The sequence below is a fragment of the Leuciscus leuciscus genome (genome assembly GCF_965113295.1).
Source record: "Leuciscus leuciscus genome assembly, chromosome: 23".
NCBI lineage: Eukaryota > Metazoa > Chordata > Actinopteri > Cypriniformes > Leuciscidae > Leuciscus > Leuciscus leuciscus.
Genome location: NC_138747.1, coordinates 22,812,200 through 22,827,510, shown reverse-complemented (window position 1 = coordinate 22,827,510; position 15,311 = coordinate 22,812,200). Strand labels below are relative to the sequence as shown.

The window sequence follows — 15,311 nt, the reverse complement described above, 5'->3', positions numbered from 1 at the left end:
CTTGCCTTTCTTGTGTAAATTTTCTACATGACATAAAAATGTGACTGACTGTTTCCTCCTCTTGGCATTCATCACTTTGATCTATTGGATGTTTTCCTAACATACAAAGAGTTCCATTTAATTTACAATGCCCAATCCTAAGTCTTGTTATTATAACTTGTACTTTCCTTCTATTTGTCATCTCTCTTACAATGCCTATTTTATTTTGAAAAATGTATGTCTTCCTTTACTTTCATGATCCCATTGATATTGCCATAATTCCATCACCTTTTTCCACACTAGACTCTTCCCTTCTGATTTTGACAATTTAATTTCAATGTCAACATGCTCTTTTTTTGTTGCCTCTTTTGCCAAATGACCTTTGTTTTGTCGGGTGGCGGCCCATGATTCCACCCGACACCGGAAGCTGTTAGACTCTACGCTTAAATCGCGGTGCTGCTAGTTCGCGCTGGAGCGCTGAGTAGGTGAGTGACAGGCGCGTTACGTGAGCGGCTCGCGAGGTCGCATTGAGGGCAGCACAGTCGTCTTTTTCCGCTCCCAAAGCTCTTTTCGTGTGAGCCACAAGTGCTGTTTCGTGGAATGACCCAGTTTGCTGAGGAGGAAAGGGATTGAGGTTGTCTGACTGCAGCTGAACACGCTAAAGTTTGTCGGGTCTATTCCGGCGGGTGTGTGAAGGTAGGCGGCTAAACGAGCGCGCTAACAGACCATTTTAATCATGAACCAGAAAATCATGAGCTTTTAAACCAGATATATTGTGTGGTATAGTGTGTTTTATTCACTTACAGTCCATAATTGTACCAACAATGTTTTATTCCTTAAATAGAAAATTATAGAGTAGTTTTCTTTCTGGTTCCAGCAGTCTTAGCATGTTAGCACAAATCTCACTGATTTAACCACGTCAAAATCTGACCAAAATAAACTCTTATTATTGTTGTTATGACACACTCAATAATGCACTTCTATATAACCTAGGTAAGTTAGTTCCTTAAACAAAAAGATTAAATAAATGTGTATATCATTCGCCTATATTTAAAGTGTGGTGCTCTCCGTCATTAAATTAATAATTTTGTCCAATGTTTTAGGGTGTTTTTTTATCCACAAAATTCCACATGCTTTCAATCAAAACAGCACGCTATTACAGATTAAGTGAACCCTGTTGTTTTTTCACACTGTTTTCATACTTCTGAGGATCCTAACTCGAGCTGATTTTGGTTTAATAAACTTTCTAGCCTGAAGCTGAGTTTAGAATCCCTAGATGACTAGGATGGATCAAGTGATTTGCTGATTTGACAAGAGTAGGCATTGGCTTTTTTTTTTCTTTTTTGACAAGAATGTTTAGCAAATCAGTTTTCAGTTCTCTTTGCTGGTTTTACTGTGGAGTAAAGTGTGAGTGAGGCTTCCTTTTTCTTTTCTACGAATTTAATCATGGTCATTTTCAAACTTTTTATATGACTATCATGTTTTGTTTCACTTGTTGTATCATTAGCTCCTCAAACTCATCAGAGTCAAGCTTCTTTTGTGAAGATATTCATAGTGGTTTTATCCAGATAAAGTTACGAAAGTAAATTGCATTTTGTTAAACCAATTTGTCTGATTAGTTTGTCAGGAGGTTATGATTTGTCAAACCTTGCCTGGGACTTTTTCTGAAACCCAATTTATTTTTTTTTTTTTTTTTTTTTACCACTACTGCTTTTGAGTAATATTGAACTTTTTTTTTTTTTTTTTTAATCCTTTTACGTTGTGCTTTTGTTGTAGGGATTTTCTAGTATTATTGTTTTGTGCAACGAAATGGTTATTTTTGTTTGTCTGATAAACAATATGCCGAAGTGCAAATGCATAGATAAATTAAGTCATATATAAAATTGTACCTGTACAATGTACCTGTAGTTCATAAATTGAAATCCATAGCTGCAATTAAAGAATCCAGCTGAGTTTTTTTTTTTTTTTTTTTTAACAGGACAACTGCTAAAAACTAAATGCATATTGTTAGAACTTAATATAGAATTGATATTGATAGAATTGAATAATTATCATTTTCTGCAAGTAGACTTTGTTAAAGGCTGAATTTGTTAATGGCAGAGATTATGCAAATTTTATAATATTAAGGTAAACCCTGTATTAGACAAGTTATTTAGCAGCAAAAATAATATCAGCATATTGCTCATCTCTTAAGCTTGAAAGAACGGAAGACCGACCACATTTCCAGATATGGCGTCTTTTTAGTAATGAGAAGAGGAGGATGGGGAAATGCAAGTTTAACAGTTTCTCATCATGACTCATTATGCTTCAACGTAGGTAAAACGTGAAGCAGGGTCATTCCGTGTCAACTCAACCAGAGGTCCCCGGCTCGAATGTTTGATTTTATTAATATTTGTTTCTATAGAAAGACAAACATAAATGGTGATGAAAGCCAAACTATTAAATGTCACAGATGTATATTTACTGAGTAATCCAGTATTTTATAGAGGGGGGTTAGAAAGATGGCATCATCATTTTATTTTTACACCGAGATTGGTAGGTCTGTTAGTAAAATCCACTAGTTAACCGCCAAACCACGTGATTTGTTTCTTCACCGCGGTAAGAAAATAATCCCATACCGTCACAGCCCTTAATCATGTACATAATTCACCTGCTATGTTGCTTTACACCATTTTTCATATCAACAGAAAAATATAGCCTACCAGGATAACCTGGCTTCTCTTGAGAGACCCCCTGCTTTGCAGTTATGCTAAAGCCCACCTGCACATTGATGTGATTGGTTACATCTTATGCTATCTGAAGAGCTTTAAACAGAGTGCCGTTTTCTTCCGTGTGTTATGAGTCAGAGAGCTCCAGAGCTGTCAATCATGTTATGTGATCATCACAGATGGTTTGTGTTTCTGGCGTTGTACCAAACCTAATTTATCTTTATATACTGTTGTATGTTGTGTTGTGGATGAGATTAAATCTAAATGGGAAAACTTACTAGATGCATACATGAGGAAAAATGTATTCTGGTTCAGTGCCACCTATCGTTCAGGCATGAATTAGCTGAAGACGATCAACCATTTCATGTTCTGTGTGAAAGCTCTGTTCGTCTGCGCTTAGCTTTATCGTGTTACGCTCAGTGTGAGAGTGCCGTTATTTAGTAAAAACAATTTTTTTTTAATTTTTTTTTTTTAATTTTTTTGCAGGGCAAGTAAAAAATATTAACCACAATTTGCCAGTAGAAAAAATCCTTAGCGTTGAGCCCTGCTATGATTTCAGAAGACGTTTAGCAGAGCAGTTCTTTTGGTTCACAGACCATTCAGTCTGCCTTAGATGAAGATCAGGGAAGTTTAGTTGTTCATGCTGTGTGGTGAAAGCAGCCTCTCCATCCTAACATGGAAAGACTTAGTAATGATGCCATACTTGAGTGAGGAAGGTAGATATGTTTATTTTTTACAGAAAGTTTTACAGGAGAGAAAAAAGAGAATTCAAGTTTTTAAACTAGCTATGGATTGACTTCCAGACAACTTCCGGCAAATTTAGATTTGCTCTGCAAGTAGTCTGGCAAAGAGCTCATTCAAGCCCATTTCTTATCCGTTGAAATCGCGGCACCAATCAGAAACGTTGGGGCGGGCTTTACACAATGACGATCGCTCTGATTGGTTTTAGGTCTATCCAATTGCGCCTAGAGGCAAAAATTTGAGCTGGTGAAGCGCAGCAACTTTTAAATGTATTATTATATACAAATTGCAAACACATGAGGAAAGTCTCCATGAAAGACCCACTGGCAGATGAACGTGCTACTACATTTCTCTCCGAAATGGTAGGAAATTAAATTAGATTTATTAGAGGATTTTAACTGTGACAAGATGATTGACAGGGCAGTTTACGTGACAGGATGCACGCGACAGATTCGTCCGATAAAGATGACGAAGTAGTATGTCCCAAAGCTTGCCTACTTTTTTGCTACACATTCAAAAGTAAATACCTTTTCTTCACAAAAAGAGCACATACTTTTATGTAGGGTGCACCGATCCACATTTTTTCACTTCCGATCCCGATACCTGAATTTGGATATCGGCCGATACCGATACTATTCCGATACCAGACTTGTGTTTGCTTTAAAATTATTATTATCATTATTGTTTATTTTATATGATGATGAAATAAACTTCTCAACAGGCAAGTATGATATGTAACGTTATGTATGTATGCATGTATGTCCCAAAAGGCAACTTGAGGTAAGTATAAGGTCAGAAAAGGAAGTCAGAAAAACAGGAAATCCTGTTAACAGTTAAAAAACTCCCATTCTGAAAACAAATATGCAACTGTAAGGGTTTCAAATTGATTGTCATGTCAATATTTATTACATTCCCAAAATGTCAAATACTTGAGTCTTGAAATATAAGAAAAGTGCATATGTAAACATCTTAAGGGTGATCCTCGCTTCGATGCGGTAACTCTCTCGATGAATGCTCGATCAACATCAGCATCTTGCAAACAGACTAGCGGATTTTGCCTCAGATGCGCGTCAATTTCGCTTCAAACTTTTGCTTTTTACGCGCGTACATTTTTCTCTGGACGCGCGAATGGATTCAAAACATTTAAGCGTCCAACTAGACGCGGTAGACGCGAATTTGACGCGCTATTCGCGTTTGGTGTGAACGCACAGTAACGTGGTGCTTTTTTAAATGCTTGATTGCGTTCGTTGTGTTGTACGACGCGAGGGAGCTTCAAAGATCTCTGAATTACGGCTTTGCAAACATTGCATTTTGCTGTCTTGTTCTGCGGTGTTTCCAGTGTGAAGTATTTCCACACAGCGGACGTTGTTGGCTAGCCGCAAACTGCGGAATGGATTACCTGAGCGGGGGCGTGTCTCATAACTCTGTGCCTCATTGAGTCGCGCCTCCGTTCAGGAAATCCATTCCGCAGTTTGCAGCCAGCTAGCATACTGGCCGGCGGGAATCACTTTTGGAGTCATTTCAGCAGACAACGTTAAAGCGCAGACATGACTCATGGATATCGGATATCTCCGCAGGTTGGATCGGGGAAATCCGATACGTGAATTACGGTCCCGATACCGATACTGGATCGGATCGGCCCCATCCCTACTTTTATGGCGTAGTGTAACTTAGGCGAATTGGGACGCAGAATATGGCTTTACACAATGACGATCGCTCTGATTGGTTTTAGGTCTATCCAATTGCGCCCAGAGGCATTTGAGCGACGTCCGTTGGTGACGCCCCTTTGGAAATGAGTTATTAATGAAGCTTTGCCAGACCATAACTCAGTTACTACTGAAAATGGTCTGGTTTTAACCAGGCTAGAATTTGCTTGCTTTTGAACATAATTTGAATTATTTGGAGTTGCAGATGTGGTCTTGCACTATATCCGTCCATGTGTATGTCTGTAGTGTATTCTCCATACATCATGTGTGACTCATGGCTGGAAGTTGTTTGCTGCTTTAATGCTCCTAATCACATTCTACGTTTTTACCTCTGGTCATTATCTCTCTCTGTGGCCTTAGCTTGGCATCTCATTGCCTTTTCTACACTGCCTTTACTATTAAAGGAAGAAAATTCTCTGTGCATGCCAACCATTCCTGCAAAACCAGAATCAGACTAAGGCATTCGAGCAACGGCACCCATGAACCTCTCCAAATAACACTGGATGAGTTTAGTGTTCCTTGAGTGCACACAGCCTGGACAATGTTTAGATTTGGCCCCTCACCAAGGACTCATAACTTCAGAAGACTTGTGTTTGGCTGCATGTGTGTTTGCTATATGAATAGGGCTGTCGCGGTTAAGGATTTTCCCTTGTTTCCATTTTGAGTGGCTCAATAGCGCGATATGCGGTTTTACCGCATTTATTTATTTATTTTGATTTATTTGTTGCTATATAAATAAGTGTTACGATGTGGTCAGCATGCACAAAAACGAGTACATTTTCAGTAACCAATAAACCGAAACTAAACAGCGTCTCTGCACATTGAAAGACTGTCACTCAGCGCGCAGTTGTTACGGCAACGGACTGTCTTTGAGTGAAACCATTCATTCAACAACACGTTCAAAAACGCTGATTGATTCATTAAAAGATAGTAATGAAACAAGGTTAATTATTTTTAACTTTGAGCTCCACTTTTCAAGGCTCAGCTGACCAGCAATGCGTCGCATGGGTAACGCTGAAGCTTCACTTAATAGAGACAAATGGCATTGATTCAATGCGTGACTCACTGAGTTTTGTTTCCCGCGACCGCGAGTTCCTCGCGCTGTGGATGCTGACCAGCGCTGTCGCTGATGCCATTCATGGTAAATACCCTTTATTTTAAACGTTAAAAGGATGACAGGACAAATATTTAACTTTCCTTGGACACGGAAACCTTTTCACGAATATGACTTGACCTCAAAGACAGACGCAGGTAATCGCACGCGCTCAGTTGATCTCTCATTCACTGTCTGTTTAGGCTTAAGTGCAAATCCACAAAGCCTCTGTACAAATCACCATGATAAAACCATGATCACCTCGTCTTATTATCATTATTAACTTATTTAACATTCAATACACATGCACGAAGTTAAAAACAAGAAGGGTATAGCCTTGAAAAAAGAAAACACGCGAATTTCGCGGTTGCTGCGGTTACTTGAACTTCTCTGCGGTTGGCTTGTCAGTAGCGCGGTGCTGCGATATTGCGGTTATCGCGACAGCCCTATATGAAACCCAGCTGAATGGTTTTCTGTGACACCTTTTTACACTAAAAATATTAGCCTGCTGTGTGTGTTTAATTTATTCTGAATAAACCCCACATGGTTGCAGCAGCTATCTGAGAAGTTCATGTAAAGAATGTATTCATTCAAGGACGGGCAGAGTAAATGGTTTTTGCTGATCAATGTACTTGGTCTGAATTGAATGTAAGGCTGTTCAGAAAGTAACTGGTTTATTCGCTTTAAAGCCAGTGGTGGTTAACTCTATGAACTGACACAGTTATGTGAATGCACTTTCAGTGCTGTTATCTAACAGACTTGGTTTTTATGATAAAGCATTTTTTATTATAATATATTATAATCGCAAATAGCTTTGTGCTTTGTTACTTCTAAAAAGAAACAGTGTCATCTTTCAAATTCTGAAATTCATTAATTTCAAACAATAAATGGCGTTTTGACCTCTTAAATGTGACGTAACAGATCACTAGCACCTCAGTTCAAGCCACTACACGAGTCTTTTCCACTTTAATACAAATTTTATCTAGAAAAACATGCATGAGTATCAGAAGGTATGTTGAAAGATACAGTACAACTTACCGAAATCCGTATCATGTCTCATATTAGGGCTGAACGATTAATCGCAATTTACATGTAATCGCACTTAAATCGAGATGGCTTATCGCGATTTTTAAAATCGCAAAGGCTGTGATTATTTTTTTTTTTATGCGCAGCTTGTCATTGATGTACGGCTCTGTAAACGCTGCTCCATCTGAAAGCACTGTGAGTTTGAGTCACGTACAACGTGTATTTGAAAAAACAACACGCGTCAAACATCTTTACAAAACATGAGAAGCATTTATGAACCTCTTGTCCAACAACAGACATTTAATAACATGCATTTACTCCAAACTCACTTCATAACGAAAGTTGAGCTCATCCTTCTGGGAGATGATGTGCCTTCTTACACAGAATAAGGCAGTCGTGTATTTATAAGTCATGTTTAATCAAAGCATTTCAATCTTAGTTTCAATCTTCTGTTTATTCAGCTACAGCGATAGGGATTTCCTGTAATGATGCCCATTACGCCGCCTTCACACTGGCAGTTGAAATCAGCTCCGATACGGCTACGAAACGACCGGAATTCATTCATTTCCTATGGAGATTCGCAGGCCGCATGCGAAAGGGTCCGAAGCGGGTCCGAATGAGTGCGGTGCGAAAAAATATCGTGTCTGTTGGTCATCCGGATGCGTTAAAAAAATTGAACTCTTGCGAAAGGCTACGGGCGGTTCCTATCCGACAATTCCAGCGGAAGTTAGCGTTGCTATGGCACTGATAAACAAACCTGAATTCTTAACTTTTAATAAAATAATGATTTTATAACGATAAGTTGTCATGTCATTTTTTTTATTTTCATGATTTTCTAACATTATTAGGGCAGTTAATACAATTAAAAGCCCTATATACACTATATCACATTTAGTCGACCTGACATGTCAATATCCTGGGGAACTTTCCTCCACGCAGCAGCCTGTCTCTATAACCCCCTCAACAGAGAGATCATACAGAATTGTACATTCTGACACTAGCTATGTTTCCATCAACACGTTTTTATCCGAATTATGTGATATCGAATGAAAAATGCCTTATGGAAACAGTAAAGTTCGATTGAATTTCTTGAATATCGACTAAAATGAAATGCGGTCGGTCTCATCGGATTTTATCTTGATCGATATACGGTTTATGCGATAAACACTGATGGAAATGTTATTTGCCGAATAAATAATGGATTGCGATTTTAGCCCTGTCCACACGGAGACGCGTTTCGCTGTATACGTATACATTTTTTATCGTATTGGCGTTTCGTCCACACGGATCCGGCGTTTTCGGAGACTGAAACCGCTATTTTTTGAAACCGGGTCCCAAGGTGGATAAATCTGAAAACGCCGCCCTTGCGTTTTCGTGTGTACGGCCAATCCGTACATTTTGTGAAACGATGATGTCATCACACCAAGTGTCAACTAGTCAGACACCGTTAAGTCACAGCAACTACATTTATGGTTTTTCATATTGTTCAACAAAGTTCTTGATTAAAAAAGAAAAAAAGAAGCTACTGTGCCTAATATTATTGTTGTATACAGCGCGCAAGGTTTATGCGCGAGCTCCAAGTCTTCTTCTCCGTTTTTAGTGTATGTCTGTGGCAGAATTACAGCGCCACATACTGGTCTGGCATGTATACTACATCGTTTTGAGTCGGTTTCAGTGGTTTCGTGTGTACGCAGATATTTCTTAAGATGATGCCGTGTTTACGGAATTTTTTTTTGGAACGGGGAAAAAAAATATCGGATAGGGAAAGCTCTGGCTTCGTGTGGATGTGGCCTAAGTTTTAGGTCATTTTATGGGTACAACCCGCCACAAAAGAAGTTTTAGTTAATTTCCGCCCAGTTTGCACCCATTATATACTGTCTGGTTTGCACACATGGCCGGTGTCAACAAAGTGGACAAACGAGGAGACGAGATACTTTTTGAATTTAATTTAACAGAAAAATAAAACGACTATTATAGCAAAAAATCTAAGAAATGCCATAATAGTCAAATAATGTTGCTATCAGCTGTCACATAAGCACCTAGAGTCCTGCAATGGGTTGGGTACCCGCATAAAAGTGGCTAAAACGGGTGGATTGTGAACTCCTTGCGGGCGGGTAGCGGATGAAAAATATGTGCAATATTTGTGTGTCTAAATTGCCATTACACACTCGCAAATATGTGTTTTGGGCATCCTTAAAAATATTCTTGTTTGCCGTTACCCGACCGATCCTGTCAATTTAGGACCGACCCAATACATTTTTTTTTCCCCTTTTAGTCCGACCGACTGGCCGGTTGTAAACTTGCGTTAAGATCGACCGATCTTAATTATTTTTTTTATTTTTTATTTTATTCAAACAACTAATACAAATGCAATAAAATTATATTAATTATATTTTAGTAGGCCTAAGTATTGTGTATATAAATTGCCCATAGCCTATATAGGCCTACAAATGTAGGCTACGCTCTTTCTTTTAAATAAAAACCCGTCAATCAAGCAAAATAATATTCAATGATTCTAGGGCAGGCTAATAAGCCTATGTGTTGATTATATGAAAAGTGAAAAAAGCATGAATAAGATAAGATGATCCCGAATATCGGGAGACAAATGGACTGGGCAGACATGATTTTGACCACTTTATTAAGTTTGTTTTTGTAGAAAGACTTTCTTTAAAGTGAATTTCGTTTTGTATTAATTGTATCTTAATTTTAATCAATGTTTAATTAACCATTTTCCTGGATTTAATAAATAAGAGCTAAATATAGCAGGCAATGACACAGAGGGGCGCCGCGCGTGAACTGGAGGTAGCCTAGGCTACTTGAATGGCCCAAAACAAAGCGCACTTTAGCGCTCATTAGCCCATTCATGAGGCTATTGTGATGTTGAGAGAGGTGCGAGATAAAAAATAAAGCACTTTAAATGGAATGATTTTAGCTTGTGTGCGATTTATCGCGGGGGCGGGTCTCCAAAAATGGACCCGTGCAGGACTCTGCACTATTACAACTTGTGCAATATTGATCATTTGTTGGTAGATGGCGCGATCCATTTTGTCTAGCAAAACTTTGTTCGCAAATGTTTGCTTGAATGTTGTGCGATTCAGTGCGAAAATGAATGGAAACACCTTAAAATGTCTCAAATCAATTCGATATACCAATTTGATCGCAAAGCAGCATGTGACGTCATTACGCACAGGTTTTTATTCGCTTTAAAGCCGTTTGATGGAAACACACTTTCACCAGCTTTATTCGCATGATTTTTTTTACCGAACTTCATATAATTCGATTGACAAGTTGATGGAAACATAGCTACTGACTAAATCAACCGTTAATCTCTCCGCCATTTTTGTTCTAACTCGCTTCCGAAGCTTCCGACGCTTTTCAACGGTGTAGTACGATGTCCGCTGGGGGCGTATTGCGTATTACGGAGCTGATTTCAACTGCCAGTGTGAAGGCGGCGTTATTGTACTTTTGCAGCGGGGCATATTTATCGTGTTTGCATGAGAGCGCCCTCTGGCGTTCAAATGGGGCAGTATTTACAACCAATCAGCCGCACTCCACTGACAAGCTGCGCATAAAATAATTGCAGCCTTTGCCAAATCGCGTGCGGTTTTATTGCGATTAATCGTGCAGCCCTATCTCATATAATATCTCAATCAGTATTTCAACCATGGAAAGATGTCACTTAACGTTGCATTTACCTCAGTAATGTCATCCATTTGTTAGTTGGCTATAAAAGGAGCTTACTGTTAATTATATATGAATGTTGCATGAAGTGCTTATGAAAACTACCTTATGTGCAACTGAGTTGTATACAAACATTCCAGTTTTTTGGGGGGTTTTAATTAGTATATCTGAAAATAAATAGTAGTTTAATATAATACCTCTGTTGTTAATTGCAACCAATATTATAGTGTATCAAATGAGAGGGTTCTCTGTATAGTTTGCAGCATTATTTGGGAGACATTTTTTTTTTCATAAGAAAAAACAAATAATCGGCTATCTGTGTAGGCTGAGAAATGTAGTATTGGTGCATCTCTAGATGGAACTCACTGTCCCGATCGGGCCAGTGCTGAATCGTTATTAAAGTTTATCATTTGCATGAGTTTTTAAGCCTTGCCAATTTAAACATTCAAGCGCAAGAAGACTCAAAAGAGAATTCAATACGGTACTTGTGTCTGACAGCACGCAAATACTGAATTGAATTCTTTTTCACATTTTTGTGCGCTTGAACAACAGACAACTTAAAACAAAATTATCAAAATACTTGTCTTGGAGAGTATCCTAGTAAACATAGTTAGTTATGTCTTAAGTAAGCACAAACAATGGAGAAAGACAACACATGTGTAACATAGGGCTGGGCACTGGGCCGTATATTGAGTTTGTACGATATATTGTTTTTATATATATTTTATTTTTGTAGCAATTGTTTTTATTTTATTTTTATAAACGGTATGGAATGAGGCAATACTGTTTATAGCAATGTACAGTAGTTTGAAAAATAGCGGAGGAGGCAGAGTGAGCGGCTGCGGGGATAAGTACATAATCCACTTTGTCCTAAACATGAGCCATGCTTTATATCAAGGGCTTCAAAATAACTGCTAAGATATAATTAACACGTACAGTTTAAATCTAGGGATGTCCCGATCAGGTTTTTTTGCCCTCGAGTCCGAGTCATTTGATTTTGAGTATCTACCGATACCGAGTCCCGATCTGATACTTCTATAATACATAAAAAAAAAAAGAATAAAGAAGAGTGAAAAAACAGATCCAGGATGTTTCTTATTTTTTATTTAATTCACCTTATTTTAACATTCAACAACTCTGTAATAAATAACATCAATTCTTCACTTTTGGACTTTAGTGCAACAGTAAATATAAAAAAAGTCTAATATATAAACAAATAGCACCTCAACTTAAAATACCCGGCAGGCATGTAAACAAATAAAATATAAAAGTGCCACAGTGTTTGCAAAGCCAGTAATGTGCTTTTAGGAACTGCACTCCTAACTCTTACGCCGGTTTCACACTGCATGCGTTAGCAGAGCGTGCAGCGCGTATTTTTTTCGCCGCCCATGTTAACAGATTAGAGCATTCACACCGCACGCAGAGGCGGCGCGGCAGTGCGTAGCAGAGCAGCAGTGCCGCGATCGTTTCGGCGCCGAGTCTATTTTTGCTGCACCGCTTACACTGAATTAAAGTGACAATGCATTGATCATGGCCAAAATACACCGCAGTTTTATCCAAAAAGTGCATTGATGATATCTATTGTGTTTTAAAGTCAATCAAATGACCAACAGCAATTTAAAAAGAAAACAAATGTCCAAAAACAAACTTGTTGCCCGAACAATAAAAACAAAGATGAACCAAAAGTTATATAAATGAAATTAATAAAATAAGCTTCTTGACATGCTTGAAAAGACAAGCTTCTTTTCTCTTAAATGTATTTGAAAACGAAATAAAGCAATGCCAACTTATCCATTATAGAGTACTCTGTCTGTACACACGCCGCGGTTCAGCTGCGCGTGACAAACGCTGCCAGTGTGAAAGCAAAACGCGCGTGTCCTGCTCCTGCTCACCATACGCATTGCTCCTGCGCTGCTTAATGCTCTGCTCGCGTGCAGTGTGAAACCGGCGTAACTCTGTGGCACCGCATAACTATAGATGTGTTCAAAAATAATGAGAATATATATACATATATATCCGAGTCCTGATCGGGAGGTAACGTCCGATTCCGATCGAGTCTGAAAACACCTGATCGGGCCCGATTTCCGATCACGTGATCGGATCGGGACATCCCTATTTAAATCTTTGACAGATACGTGTGCTGACATATAGATACTGGGGGTGTAACGATATTCAAACCGAACCGGAAAACCACGATAAACCTGCACATGATGGTACTTATCGCAATACTCTCATGGCGTCCCGAATGCGCCCCGCAACCTGCTTCCCGCCCAGCTCTAGCCCATTGTTGAGGTTGACCTCACTTTACCTTGTCACAAAAACAAAAAAAAATTTTCTTGACATTTGTTTAAATAGTAATTAGGGGCGTAACGGTACACATATTCGTCCCGCAAATTTTGGTGTGTCTTGTGTGTATAAATCCCTATTCGCATAGGATTAGTATTACCCCTGGACCTCTGTAATTAAGAAATTACCCCCTGACGTCTGTGTTTTTGGTGGCTCATTCACACGGGCAAATAAATGTTCGTAATTCCCTCGAGTTTACGGACTTTACAGCGTGCGCCCACCCATTCACACTTCACTAGCTGAACATGCTGAAACGAAGATCGCGCTGCAGTATTGCAATTCAAAAAAAGAACTTATTTAAAACCAATTTATTAGAGAAATATATGATATTTATTATAGAATATGATATTATTGTATAAATATATAATATATCTTCTTTTTCTTTTATTCTTTGTCCATATTTACAACAAGCCTGCCTGAAGAAGGTATTATAAATACCGAAACGTCGCGATAGGCTTGTTTTTCTATTCATTTTATTTGGTTTATTTCATTTTATATAATTTTTACTCTTTCACACTTTGATTTCTTGAGATACTTACAGGATGGACGTCTTTAGAGGCTGTGTGAGACAAAGAAATGCTCCACGATACAGACTACTAAATTACACTACCACAAAAAGCGTCCAAACTTTCCAAAAGAGCTTCCATGTTGCGCCAAAATACTTAATTTGACGTTTCCATGACAACGGCCCGAGTTGAGCTTCCGGATCACGTCTTTACTGTAGTTTGTTTTCTCTTTTGCCGCACTTCATAGTTTTTATTGGAGAAAAACATAGCGAGTGGAGTAGAGCATATCGAGAGATTTTATTGTTAATATAGTTTTAATACAGACGTAAAATGGACTGTTAAACGGCCCATAATGGTTATTACGTTCTTTAGGAAACGATAGGCTCACAGAAAAACAGCCCAAATCACAGACATTGGGATTCGCACGGGACTGGTATTATCAGAGGACCCCTGTGTTGGCCGAAATACGGTAGGTAATTTTCGGGGGAATTTTTACAGACATTTTTACAGACATGGCAGATTTGCACGGGATAAAAATCACAGATGACCTCTGCGATTATTACAAATTACCGGAGGTCCCTAGGTAATACTAATCCCGTGCGAATAGGGCTTAAGACGAATGCAGCATTGTAGCCTAACCACCAATAATCGCAAAAAGCTCCGCGTTTTGTTTCTTTAGATAACTTTACTTTAATGACCACAGAGAACTCGAGAACACAGGAACTCGGTTTAACGTCTCATCCGATGGATGGTGCTCTTTGACAGTATAGAGTCCCCATCACTATACTGGGGCATTAGGACCCACACAGACAACAGGGTGATTCATCTATATTTAATTTATTCAGTAAATACAATGCAGTGTTTTTAAATTTGATTTCTTTATTCATTTTCTGTACCTAGTCTACCTAATCTCTATCATTTCATTGTATATTTGTTCTGTTTATTTTTGCTATTAGCTTGATTATTTTTTCTTATTTTATTAAAGACTGTTTACTTTATTACTGTGAGAAATTTATATTTTTATTATATTTACATTTATTCATTTTGCAGACGCTTTAGTTCTATCCAAATCGACTTGCAAATAGGAATACAACAAGCGAATTCATTGTAAAGAGGAGAATAAACACAGGAAGTGCTTAATTAAAAGTTTCAGACACTGCTCAGAGTAGCATAAGCTAGAATGAAAGCATAGAATTTTGTTTTTTTATGATGAGGTTAAAGGCCTATTATACTTCTGCGTCGAACTGCCGCCGTAGCTACGTCGTAGGCTGTGTGTAGCGCGCGTACCCTTCGGCGTACCCTGACGTGCACCTCTCCAAAAATTTAACAACGCGTCAATTCTACGCGGACTCAAGCACTGTGATTGGTCTGCCAGAACCCCTCCCTCAGGGTTTCACATCCCTAGGTGCGCGTCAAAGCGGACAACGACGCAGAAGTATAAATTAAAACCAACACGTTGCCTACGGCGTATAGGCTCCGGCGTAGGTCCGACGCAGAAGTATAATGAGGCCTTAAGTGTAGTGGT

The 15,311-nt window shown here is 38.7% G+C and overlaps 1 protein-coding gene across 1 annotated transcript in view; it reads left to right on the top strand.

Annotated features, from left to right (window-relative positions):
* Nucleotides 1–431: 431 nt before the first annotated feature.
* rap1ab (RAP1A, member of RAS oncogene family b) overlaps nucleotides 432–15,311 on the top strand; it is a 66,993-nt gene continuing 52,113 nt past the window's right edge. Inside the window, exon 1 of the mRNA XM_082156801.1 lies at nucleotides 432–675. The gene's annotated coding sequence lies outside the window, so the exon portion shown is untranslated. The remainder of the gene's footprint in view (nucleotides 676–15,311) is intronic.